Here is a 12,373-nt window from a genome sequence, read left to right on the forward strand (position 1 = left end):
TGGCCAGCAATGACTAAGTCGCTTCTGGTGAACCAGAGCAGTGCACGGAAATGCCATTTACCTTCCCACCGGAGTGGTACCTATTTATCTACTTGAACTTTGACGTGCTTTTGAATGGCTAGATGGGCAGGAGCTGGGACCGAATAACGGGAGCTCACCCCATTGCGGGGATTCGAACCACCAACCTTCTGATTGACAAGCCCTAGGCTTCAGAGCCAATGTGTTGTAGTGGTTAAGAGCGGTAGACTCGTAATCTGGTGAACTGGGTTCGCTTCCCCGCTCCTCCACATGCAGCTGCTGGGTGACCTTGGGCTAGTCACACTTCTTTGAAGTCTCTCAGCCCCACTCACCTCACAGAGTGTTTGTGGTGGGGAAGGAAGGAAAAGGAGAATGTTAGCCGCTTTGAGACTCCTTCAGGTAGTGATAAAGCAGGATATCAAATCCAAACTCCTCCTCCTCCTCTTCTTCTTCTTCTTCTTCTTCTTCTTCTTCTTCTGTGGTTTAGACATATGAGAGTGCTGGAGGTGAAATAGTTAAACAGGTTACCCAATCAGAACCCAGGGGGGTGGAGTCAGAGGGACTATAAAACCAGCTCTGGGCGGGGCGAAGAGGAGGAGTTCATTGGGAGTTGGGTGGTTGGTTGGAGTGGGAGTAAATTGGGATAGAGTCTGTGAGTAGCTTGAGTTAGTGTAGCAAAATAAGCTGAGTCAGGAACAGTTAGGAGCTAGGAAGACAAGTAAATATCTGAGAGGTGGTTTAGTAAGTGAGAGCAGATAGCGGAAGTTATAGGTCTGGATAGGCACCCCATGATTGTAATTGACTGAGACAGTTTATGAATCCGCACGCTTGTTAAACTGCAATAAATAAACAGAAGTTTATGTTCCAATTTAACCCTGACTGGACTCAGTATTGTACCAGGTAGGGCCTGGGTGGTGGCAGCGAGAAATAAAGTGGTGGCACAGGGATCAATAGACGGTGAAACGTCCGGGGACCCTGTGTGATCGCCACACCCTCTTCTGTTCAAAATGGAAGGGAAGGTGGTTGTTTACTTTTGGCATCCAATGAAATATGGACATGTCTGAGGATGCATGATCGAGGTAGGAGAGACTGAGCCAGTGCAGACAGAAGCTGAGCAGGAAGAGCAAATGGTTTCTTTGTGCATTGTGGTTTTTTGAGGGGCTAATTACTGAGGCCCTTTGAAGGTGGCCTCAGTAGGTATTGGTGGAAGCCACCTACAGGCAACATGTTGACAGCCGGTTATTCACTCCGTCTGTTCCACTATGGCCCCCAGTTGCTTCTGAGAAGTCCACAAGTGTTGATTAATTAACATGTTTATAACCCACCCTATGCCATGCAATTCAATTAAAATAGCAAGCAGCGCATAAAATAACAGCACACGCAATGATAAGGAATAAGCATAGTCTTCAAAAAAAAAAAAAACAAAAAAAACAACACACACAAAAAACAAGAGCTGGTCACAATATTAAGCACCATGCCCAACCTCAGCAAAAAGGCCAGGTGAATAACCAGACCTTCATCTGGAGATGGAACAAAGCCAGTGTTGGTGCCAGGCAGGCCTCATTCCATAAGATGCCATTCCATAAGCAGGGCACTAGAACAGAGAAGGCTGTCTCCATGGCGCAGCTCCCAAGGGGGGGACAGGGACGTTGTGCTTGAAGAAAATAGTCCCTTCACTCTGTTCCTCCACTCCACAGTAACTGGTACTCAGTGGCATATTGCCTCTGTTTGAATATGGAGGTTTGTACAAAATCTGCCCAATTACGTTTTAATAATAATAATAATAATAATAATAATAATAATAATAATAATATTTTTATAGCGCCCTATACCAGTGGGTCTCAGAGCGGTTCACAGAATAAAATCAAGATGTAAAACCACTAAATACCTAATAAAAATTAAAACAACAACTTATAATGTTGTATTTTAAATAGTTGGAACTGCCCATGGGGAAAGGTTGGTTATAAACTTTGATGATGATGGTGATGATGATGATATGGAAACTAAGAGAAAACTAAGGGAACTGCACAGCAAAACCACAGATACGTTTTTCCGGCCTTTCAATTTAACCTACAAAAGAGCAAACTGATTTCAGTTTGCTCATAGGCATATTGTATAACATGAACCAAATAAACAATAAACCAAAACAAAAGGTATTTTATATACTATAGAGAGAGAGAGAAGGGTGGGGAGAGAGAGGGAGAGATGCTTTATATTTGAAGCTTCAAATAAACTGTGCTGATATCACGTTGGAAAGCGATAGACACAAAGTGAAGTACTTTTTTTAAAAAAAATAAAAATGGATACCTCCTGGTAATGTTAGGGTTTCATCTTGGTTTGTCCTTCTTTTATATGGCCTTATTTACGACACTGCGCTGCCTGGTGCTCATGGTGTGATATCTCCTTCTCCACCACCACCCAGGGCAACAATGGTCCGAGACCCCGTACCAGCTGGCTGAACTGTGTTTTCTGGGAAGTCCTCTAGGATTGTCTTCTCCAATTTGTTTTGACTGTTTTTGCTGCTGGGCAGGCCTAGTGATGCGTTGAACTGATGCACCACCTTGAAGAATCTGCCCCCCTCCCCTTCCACCAGCCGCCTAATTAGTGCTTTTGTTGGCTATTCTTGTTTCACTGCACACTCCGCGTCTTTGACTGTGTCCTTTCCCCCTGTGCTCCCGTTTGATTCTTCGAACAGTCTGACGCTGTTCAGTCGGGTGTACTCAGCTGAACTACCATTCAGAGTTGCGCTGAGCAGTTTCTAAGCCTTATCAAGGTTTTCCAGAAGACAGGGCAGCTGTGATGGGGAAGGGCCGTAGCTCAGTGGCAGAGCACCTGCTTTACATCCAGAACGTCCCAGGTTCAGATCTTGGCCTCTCCAGGTAGGGCTGGGAGAGGACACTGCCAAAATTTCAGAGAGCCTCTGTCAATTAATGTAGATCAGGAATGGGAGACCTTTTGTCCTCCAGATGTTGCTGAACTACAATCCCTGTCAGCCTCAGCATGCATGCCCAATGGACAGCTGTGGTGGGAGTTGTAGTGGTAGTAGTAGTAGTAGTAGTAGTAGTAATAATAATAATAATAATAATAATAATAATAATAATAATAATTTATTATTTTTACCCCGCCTATCTGGCTGGACTTCCCCAGCCACTCTGGGTGGCTTCCAACAAAATATTAAAATACAGTAATGCATCAAACATTAAAAGCTTCCCTAAACAGGGCTGCCTTCAGATGTCTGGTAGTGTGGTGTAGTGGTTAAGAGCGGTAGTCACGTAATCTGGGAAACCGGGTTTGCGTCTCCGCTCCTCCACATGCAGCTGCTGGGTGACCTTGGGCCAGTCACACTTCTCTGAAGTCTCTCAGCCCCACTCACCTCACAGAGTGTTTGTTGTGGGGGAGGAAGGGAAAGGAGAATGTTAGCCGCTTTGAGACTCCTGAAGGGGAGTGAAAGGCGGGATATCAAATCCAAACTCTTCTTCTTCTTCTTCTTCTTTGACATTTGGTGGGAGGGCGTTCCACAGGGCGGGTGCCACTACTGAGAAGGCCCTCTGCCTGGTTCCCTGTAACTTGGCTTCTCACAGTGTGGGAACTGCCAGAAGGCCCTTGGCGCTGGACCTCAGTGTCCGGGTAGGACGATACCCAATACTCACAGGCAGTTCAGAAACACCTGGAGTTTTCCCAGATTTTATGTAGACAGTACCAAACTATTGGTGTGACTTTATATTGCTGCTGCTGGCAGTGTGGGTAGCTCAGTTGGTTAGGGTGTGGTGCCGATAACACCAAAGTTGCAGGTTCAATCCCTGCATGGGGCAGCTGCATATTCCTGCACTGCAGGGATCAGACCAGACAATCCTCAGGGTCCCTTCCAGCTCTACACTTCTATGATCCTTCTGTCTTGAGAGACAATGGAGTGTGCCTCTGGGGGTGAAGTCAAACCGCTGCGTTGGCAGCACTGAAGTGACCTTCAGCAGGATGCAAGCCTGCTAGGTATGCAGGCACCTTGTGTTTTGCTTAACTAGATGATCAGTGGTTTGCCTACGTGGTGGTGTTTATATTCTAGTGGCAGTGAGTTCCACGGATGCTGTGCAGATGGTAGCTGGTTTGCTGCAACAGCGGGCTCGCGTCCTGCTCCAGTAATGTGGACCCGGCATTCTGGGAGGAGAATTCCAAGAGAGGGAGCAATTTCCCCTGCGATCCTTCTTCTTAGGCTGATGATGAAGCCCAGAGGTGTGCATCTCTGTTCCCAAAAGGCAGAGTCCGTTTTCTCCCAAAGGGAGAAGGGACGAGGGAAGTCAGAGAGAAAGAGATGGAAAGACAATGTTCTGTGTATCACAAGTTTCCATGTTTGCCTCACCAGGAAGCGGGGGCATGGCAGGGAAGCTAGCAATTCTAAAGTAACAGGAATAGCTGTGAAAAGGTTGCACAAGTGTCTTCATGGTTCTTTGACCATGGGCTGTGAACAGGTGTCTTTGAGGTTCTTTGTAGCCAGGTAGTTGTTCCACGTTGTCAGTGTCAGGACGTTTTACCTGCAACTGTGTGTGCAGTCAGTGGTGTCAAGACTAAGGGAGATAGCTCAGAGCCAATGGATTCTGAGCTGTATCATTCTGGTATTGGAAGTTTGCTGTATATTTCTCAATAAAGTAGACAAGATTAAGTTACTCTGTTAGAATCTTGAGTAGGGTTTGTAAGTACTTGTATTGTAGTAAAAGGTAAAGGTAAAAGACCCCTGGACGGTTAAGTTCAGTCAAAGGCGATTGTATTGTAGTAGCCTGGAGAGGGCTGAAACAAGTTTTTGTTATATGTAGTTGTTGTCTTAAGTGGTCACCCTCAAGACCAGAGGAGCTGAAGTGCTTTGTATATAGTGACTGGTCCAACTTGCCTGACTGAGAGCCAGTGCGGTGTAGTGGTTAAGAGTGGTAGACTCGTAATCTGGTGAACTGGGTTTGCGTCTCCGCTCCTCCACATGCAGCTGCTGGGTGACCTTGGGCTAGTCACACTTCTCTGAAGTCTCTCAGCCCCACTCACCTCTCAGAGTGTTTGTTGTGGGGGAGGAAGGGAAAGGAGAATGTTAGCCGCTTTGAGACACCTTCGGGTAGTGATAAAGTGGGATATCAAATCCAAACGCTTCTTATGGTGTTTCAGTTTGGCGATTTCTTGGTGTGGTAGAAGTCCAGGAAGCAAACTGATTGTTGCTGGTGTGTAACCCAATCTCTTAGTTTTTTTTCAGAGACATGCTCAACTGGTTAAAATGTTGGGGTTTGCAGTGCGTGATATATGAGCATTATGGTCATGGTTCCTACTGTTTCTGTAAAAATGTGAGGGGGTGTTAGATATTCTTTCTCCGTGTGAGAATCATTTGTTCCAGAAACAGAGAACAGAGAAGAAGTTTCAAGAAGCAGCAGAAGGTTGAGATTGTTTTGTCTATGGAAGGATGTTTTCAGTGGGAACTGTTCTTTGAACATGCACAGTGTGGCAGGAAGTACTGATAACAATGGTTCTGTGTAACTTGTTGCAACTTGTTGCGAGTCTCTTGTTTGCGTCTTGCGGTGAGAGTCTTGTTGGATTCTTAGCATGCCTTGGCCACGGCAGTGGTGAATGTCTCTGTATATTTTCTACCAATATGCTTTTATGCCTGTCAAGTAAACACCTCTACACTTGACTGAATCTTTTATGTGTACCTTCAACCACAAAGACGCTTCCAAGGAAGAAGGTAACTTCTGAGTATGGATACTGGAACACACATGCAGAAAAAGTGATCCAGTCCTTCTAAATCATACTTCTGAGGTTGATGGATTGATCCAACAGCATATTCCTGCACTGCCTGGGCAGGGTTTATGGAGGTCCTGAGCTTCCCCAGACGACAAGACCCCCCTCTCCACCTCGCTGAAGTGGTCCAAAGGAAAGCAGAGCAATACGTTTGGCAGCAGCTTGACTGCAGGAGTTGGCGCCATTCAAACATCTTAGGGACCCCACTTTAGATTTGTGTAGGGTTTACTGCTTAGCTTTTTCTTCTCCCAGACCAGATCCAGGCGCTTTTGGAAGAAACTGATTTTCTGGATCCATTTCAACTGGATTTTAGGCCCAGTTTTGGCACAGAAACTGATTTGGTTGCCCTGTATGATGACCTCTGTTGAGAGAGAGTCAAGGGAAACATGTCCCTGTTAATTCTTCTCGGCCTCTCAGCAGCTTTTGATACCATCGGCCATGGTATCCTTCTGGAGTGACTGTCTGAACTAGGAGTGGGTGGCACCGCTTTGCGGTAGTTCCAGTCCTACTTGGATGGTCGTTCCCAGAGGGTGTTGCTTGGGGAATGCTTTTCAGCCCCATGGCACTATCAATTTGGGGTTCCACAGGGCTCAATCCTATCCCCTATGCTGTTTAGCATCTACCTGAAACCGCTGAGTGGGGTTATCTGGAGGTTTGGAATATGTTGTCAACAGTATGCTGTTAACACCCAGCTCTATTTCTTCTTTACATCTGCAAGTGAGGGAGTGGAAGTGCTGGACCAGTGTCTTGCCTTGGTAATGGACTGGATGAGAGCCAACAAACTGAAACTCAATCCAGATAAGACTGAGGCACTGTTAGTAGGTGGTTCCCTAGAACGGGTGGGTGGGAGATCACCTGCTCTTGATAGTGTTACAGTTCTTCTAAATGAGCAGGTTTGTAGCTTGGGGGAGTCCTGGATCCTTTGCTGTTGCACGAGGCTCAGGTGGTCTCAGTGGCCCGGAGTGCCTTCCATCAGCTTTGGCTGGTGGCCCAGCTACGCCCCTATCTGGACAGGGATAGCCTAACTACTGTGGCCTATATTCTGGTAACCTCAAGGTTAGATTACTGCAATGCGTTATACATAGGGCTGCCTCTGAAGATGGTTTGAAAACTGCACCTAGTGCAGAATTCAGCGGCCAGGTTGCTCACCCAAGCAAGATCATTTGAGCATATTACACTGATCCTGGCTGATTGAACTGGCTACCAATTAGTTTCCAGGCCCAATTCAAAGTGCTGGTTTTGACCTATAAAACCTTAAATGTGCCTAGACAGATATAGAGAGATACAGCAACACACCTTCCTGATAGCTATGTCTGAGCATGCTTATGTTTACATCCATCTATATGTAATGCATTTGTGTAGCATGCATGATGATTTGTGAACGTTTTTTGTTTTTTTAGCATAGTACTTATTTTAATCAGTGCTCTGACATTTTAAGTGCAAGGACAATAAGAATAATACAACATATGCCAGAAGCCAGGGAATTGTAATAGTAATTTTCATTTCAAAATCTGTATCATTAAGGAATTCTCCAAGATTACATTGCTAGAAGCCTGAGCTGGGGAGGTGGGGGAGGGGAAGAAATAAAAAAGAGCAACAGCTTTAAGCATTAATGTAGTTAATCCCACCATGTAGCACTTGGTCATAGGAAGGATTTGGAATTAAGACTCAAATGGTGATATTTCAAGGGAAGGTCAGTTAGAATGGATAATAATGCTTTGCATTTCCTCCCTCTAGTGTGTTCCCTTATGGGTCCAAGTAGTGCTGTGGAAATGTGAACAAATGAATGAAAATTTGCAGGACAATCTTGGTAGCTGCACCGTTTGAGGGCATCTATTTTACAGAGGACAAAACACACACATTTTGGGGTGCCATGTGAGATTGCATCTCCCCAAAAGTATTCAGGAAGAGACCTCTGTGCAAAATTGCGCAAGGTCACAGCAACCCAAATGGCCACCATGCTCTCATGGCGAAAAACGGGATTTCCCTGGACACTTGCAGGTATGGATTTGAGCACTCCAGCAGGAAAGTCTGCTTGGCTTTATTGGTACAACCAAACCAGTGTGACCTTGCTGCTGTAGACATTCCCCAGGGGCTGTTCCTGTAGTGCCAGTAGAGATGCTAGTCCCCTTTTTGTGGCCAGTTTTTGTTGTCGCCGTACCTTCCCTCCTGCCCTGCTAACTGACTGCTGCTGAACTCCAAAGATATACAGTGGTACCTCTGGTTACATACGCTTCAGGTTACATACACTTCAGGTTACAGACTCTGCTAACCCAGAACTAGTACCTTGGTTTAAGAACTTTACTTCAGGATGAGAACAGAGATCACATGGCAGCAGCAGGAGGCCCCATTAGCTAAAGTGGTACCTCAGGTTAAGAACAGTTTCAGGTTAAGAACGGACCTCCAGAACGAATTAAGTACGTAACCAGAGGTACCACTGTATATATATAATAAAAAAGTATTGAGCTTGTTGTGCCTAAGGTGCAAATCAAGCTGATAACTGTGCAATTCAAAGTGCCGAAAGCTGCCTCATGGCAGGGAAGGGGGAAAAAAATCTTTTCCATAAGTGGTGAAACAGACTAAAGAATATCACAGTCAGCTTCCCTTGTAGTCAATTGTAAGGAAGGAAAGGGAGGAAGTTTGTATTGTCATAGAATTTAATTGGATTAGACTCTTGGTTTCAGGTTGCACCTACAAAGACAGATCTGAGTTACTGCTAGGTTTTATAGATTAAAACATGGAGGATTAGGTATTATTTGCTCCTTGGTGCCAGCAGTCCTAGGAGCGACGTGGAATTGACACAGCACCTAAGAGAGACTAATCCAATTCAGTCTGCAGTTACTTCCTACGCTCCATCTGAAGATGGGGGCTATGTGTAGACTTTGCGGCTTCGACATCAAGGAAAACATGGGGAGGAAAGGATAGAAAGGAGGGTCATCTCCTCCTTCCATCTCTATTCTCCAGGAGGGCAGATGAGCAGTGAAGTGCGGTACAAACCTGAGGAATGTCAGGAAATGTTGTTTTCCCCAAGATGGCACCCACTATGGATGGAAGGATCTCTCCATTTCTCTCACTGTCTCATTTTTCCGATCGTAAATTTACTTCTCATTTCTGAAACCATTTCTTGATTTTTTAAAAATTATTTTAAAAAATGCATCGTGAAAATTCTTTTGCATTTTAGTGCGAATTTCCCCTACACATTTTTGTATGCCGTTCTGCATAATGTACACATTTTTGCAAGCAATGCCTCCCAATATAATGAAGTTTTATATCTAATTTTCACTAATATATTAATTTTTATGCACACATTCACCTAACGTAGGAATCTTTGTAAGTATATTTTTTTTAGAAAACCGTGTTGCAAAATTCAGGGAAGTGCAAATTTCAAAGGATAGCTGTCTTTCACTTCTCATATTTTTCCGGAAAGTGCAAATGTGACCAATTTGCCTTTCAATGAGAAAAGAGTTGAGTTTCTCTCCCATTCCTAGCAGCCACACTTTGAGATGGTTGGACAGTGTTCTCGAAGCTACTAAAATGAGTTTCACCAAACTGTGGGAGGCAGTGGAAGACAGGAGTGCCTGGAGTGCTCTGGTCCATGGGGTCACGAAGAGTCGGACACGACTAAACAACAAAGCACTGCACATCATGGTGGCTTTCTTCCCCTCTTCTTTTCTCCCCACATGCCTCCTTCTACCACTTATATATTTTACTTCTTTGCCTGAAGATCCTGGATTTCCCCCAATCTTTTTAAATAGCGGGTATGTTATGTACTGTGGACCCCTTTGAGAGCAGTTAGGCTGATGAGCAGGTTAAGAAATCATCAAAACAAAAACGTTGGTACATAATGGAAAACAACAAACAAGATTTAGGGAAAGGCACATGTGTGCATATTCTATCAGTCCTACCAAATACAGCTATGCCCGTGGAAAGGGACTTATGAAGAGCTCAATGAAACCTCTTCCTCACCTTCCATTTCTAGGACTGTAGGGCATGAGCAATCTGTTAGAATTCCTGCTCCATGATTGCAGTCATAGGATTGTTGTCTATCATATGATGGTATGTATTTTGACTCCACAGAGTGGGAAGTGACGGAGACAGGATGTTTGTATTACTGTGTTCCGTGAAGTGGGACTATTGTCCTTTGTTCTTTTTCTCTTTGCTGTCTGATGCTAGAGAGAGAGGGAGCCATGTTGCAGTGCTCCGTGTGTGTTTATATGTAAATAAAGTAGTTTAGCCAAGTGCTGAGTTGCTGAGGTCTGTTACGCAAGGTGTGCAAACTCTGCGGATCCCTAAGTGTGCCAGGGTCGGTTGGCATTGGTCATTGTGATCTTCGGGCTGAAGAAAGCTTTTGAAGCTCCCAAACGATCGACCAGGAGGGAGAGAACAGGCCGTCGGGCATGTGTCTCTGCCAGGGTCCTACTCGGGTGTAGGCTGAACTCCTGACACAATCACCGAGCTGGAGGTCTAGGGGAGAGACGGATCAGTGAATGGTTTTGCAAAAGGCATGTGCTAGGGGTCTATAGCAAATAATGCTGGCATGCTGTGGTGCACAAGTACTTGGGGAAGGGAAAAGGGCTCCATTGAACCTTAGGCCAGCCCCTCCCACAGTGATATGGAGGATCATGCCCAGTGCAAATTTTGAAAATTAAGCAAAATGTAGAACTTATGCAGCTGTAGTCTTTGCCGATCTAAATCAGTGATGGGGAACCTGTGGCCCTCCAGATGGACTACAGTTTTCATTCTCCTTGACCGATGGTCAACAACATCTGGAGGGCCCCAGGTTCCCCATCCAAATGGCTGTTTTCAGTGGAATAAAAATACTTTGCTGGAACAATATGGTACTTACAAAGGTAGGAGACAGAGAATCCGGCCACTTGAGTGCCCTCTCCTTGCCTGTCCTTCCATAAGTCTGGCCCAACATTGTTTCCGCTGTATATCTTACAACAAAAACATACTGTTCAAAGCAAAATGCTATTGAAATCGATTGCTAATTAAATTGACGTCTAAATTAATAAATCACAGCTATTCAGATCGTGTTCCTATGAATAATTTCAATTATGGTGAACATAATTATTAGATTTTGCATTTAATGAACCATATTGTTCAATGCTAGTCTTCTGACAATTGGGACTAATAGAATATGTTAACCTTTATTCTCCTCAGCTTGACACCACATTAGACCATGAATTAATATCTAAGCACTTAGGAGAGTTTCATAATTGAGTAGCCATTGTGCCTCCTTTGGCCTATGGGATGAGTTACGTTCTTCATTAAGTAGAAGCATTTGAAGTAAGCCATAGCAGCCCATACAATCAGAAGAGGGTTTCAGCGCCGGGTGTATCGTGGCTCTATGCAGCTACCTGGTCAGCTGATTTCTGTGTATTTTGCTGGGGCTGAGTTACACAAATCAAGTCATAGATAAAGACACAAAAATATAAGAAGCTCTTTAGAAGAATGATTGCCTCCTGTTGTACATGTCTTGTTAGATGTCACAAGTAGAGATGCAGCCAGACTTTGGCTCAGGTAGTTGCTGCTCACTTGGGATATGAACTCTGAGCTCACAATGTTTGGACATATCCTAAGCTACTGGTGCCCACGCTTTCTGGACTGGATCATGATCCAAGCCAGAGATCCATTTCCCAGTCTTGCCCTGCCTTATTCAGGCACCTCCTGCCTGCTTATATAGCCTGTCATGTCCTGGGGGCAACAGCCAAGATCTGAAAATCTCTGGGAGGCCAACACACCTCCAGTGTGGTGTAGTGGTTAAGAGTGTAGACTCGTAATCTGGTGAACCGGGTTTGCTTCCCCGCTCCTCCACATGCAGCTGCTGGGCGACCTTGGGCTAGTCACACTTCTCTGGAGTCTCTCAGTCCCACTCACCTCACAGAGTGTTTGTTGTGGGGGAGGAAGGGAAAGGAGAATGTTAGCCGCCTTGAGACTCCTTCGGGTAGTGATAAAGCGGGATATCAAATCCAAACTCTACTTCTTCTTCTTCCTGATGCCTTCAACTGTAAGCATGCCAGGACTTGTCAGTGCTTAGATGTATTGAACCTAGAAGTACATGGGCTGACCCTGGCCAGTTTTTTTTTTAAGTCCTCAGGTTTGCCAGGGAAACATGTTGATGGTAACACACGTCTATCAGGAAAACATGGCTTCCTCCAAACTAGCAGTCTACATGATCAGGCCCCAGGGCTAAGTAAGAACAGAAGGCAGCTAGCCTTAGACGAAAGCTGAAGGGCAGCAGGTCTGAGTATATCAGATAATGCATGCACCTAATCATTTCTAAATTTTTATTTATACATACTTGTAGTTGCTCTGCATTATTTTAAAATACTATCTTAGTTGTGCTCACATGTTTTGCATCCACAAGGCCCCAGGTTCTGGGAGAGACTTCGGCCTGCAAGCTTGGAATTTGTCTGACTCTGTATATGGCAACTTATTATGGCAATAACTGTATTACTTTAAATTGCCTCAAGTCATATGTGAAATGATAATGATGATATGCAACCAGGACAACTGAATCACCCATTTGAGAAAAATGTGATTAATAGGCTGGTTTCTAAATGTCTGCTGAACTTAAATGCTAATC

At 44.8% G+C, this 12,373-nt stretch overlaps 1 long non-coding RNA gene across 2 annotated transcripts in view; it reads left to right on the plus strand.

Annotated features, from left to right (window-relative positions):
• The window catches only part of LOC309529784, a 760,251-nt gene that overhangs the window by 59,997 nt on the left and 687,881 nt on the right, over positions 1 to 12,373 (plus strand). The gene's annotated exons all lie outside the window — the stretch shown is intronic.

This window comes from Podarcis vaucheri (genome assembly GCF_965113315.1).
Source record: "Podarcis vaucheri genome assembly, chromosome: 3".
NCBI lineage: Eukaryota > Metazoa > Chordata > Lepidosauria > Squamata > Lacertidae > Podarcis > Podarcis vaucheri.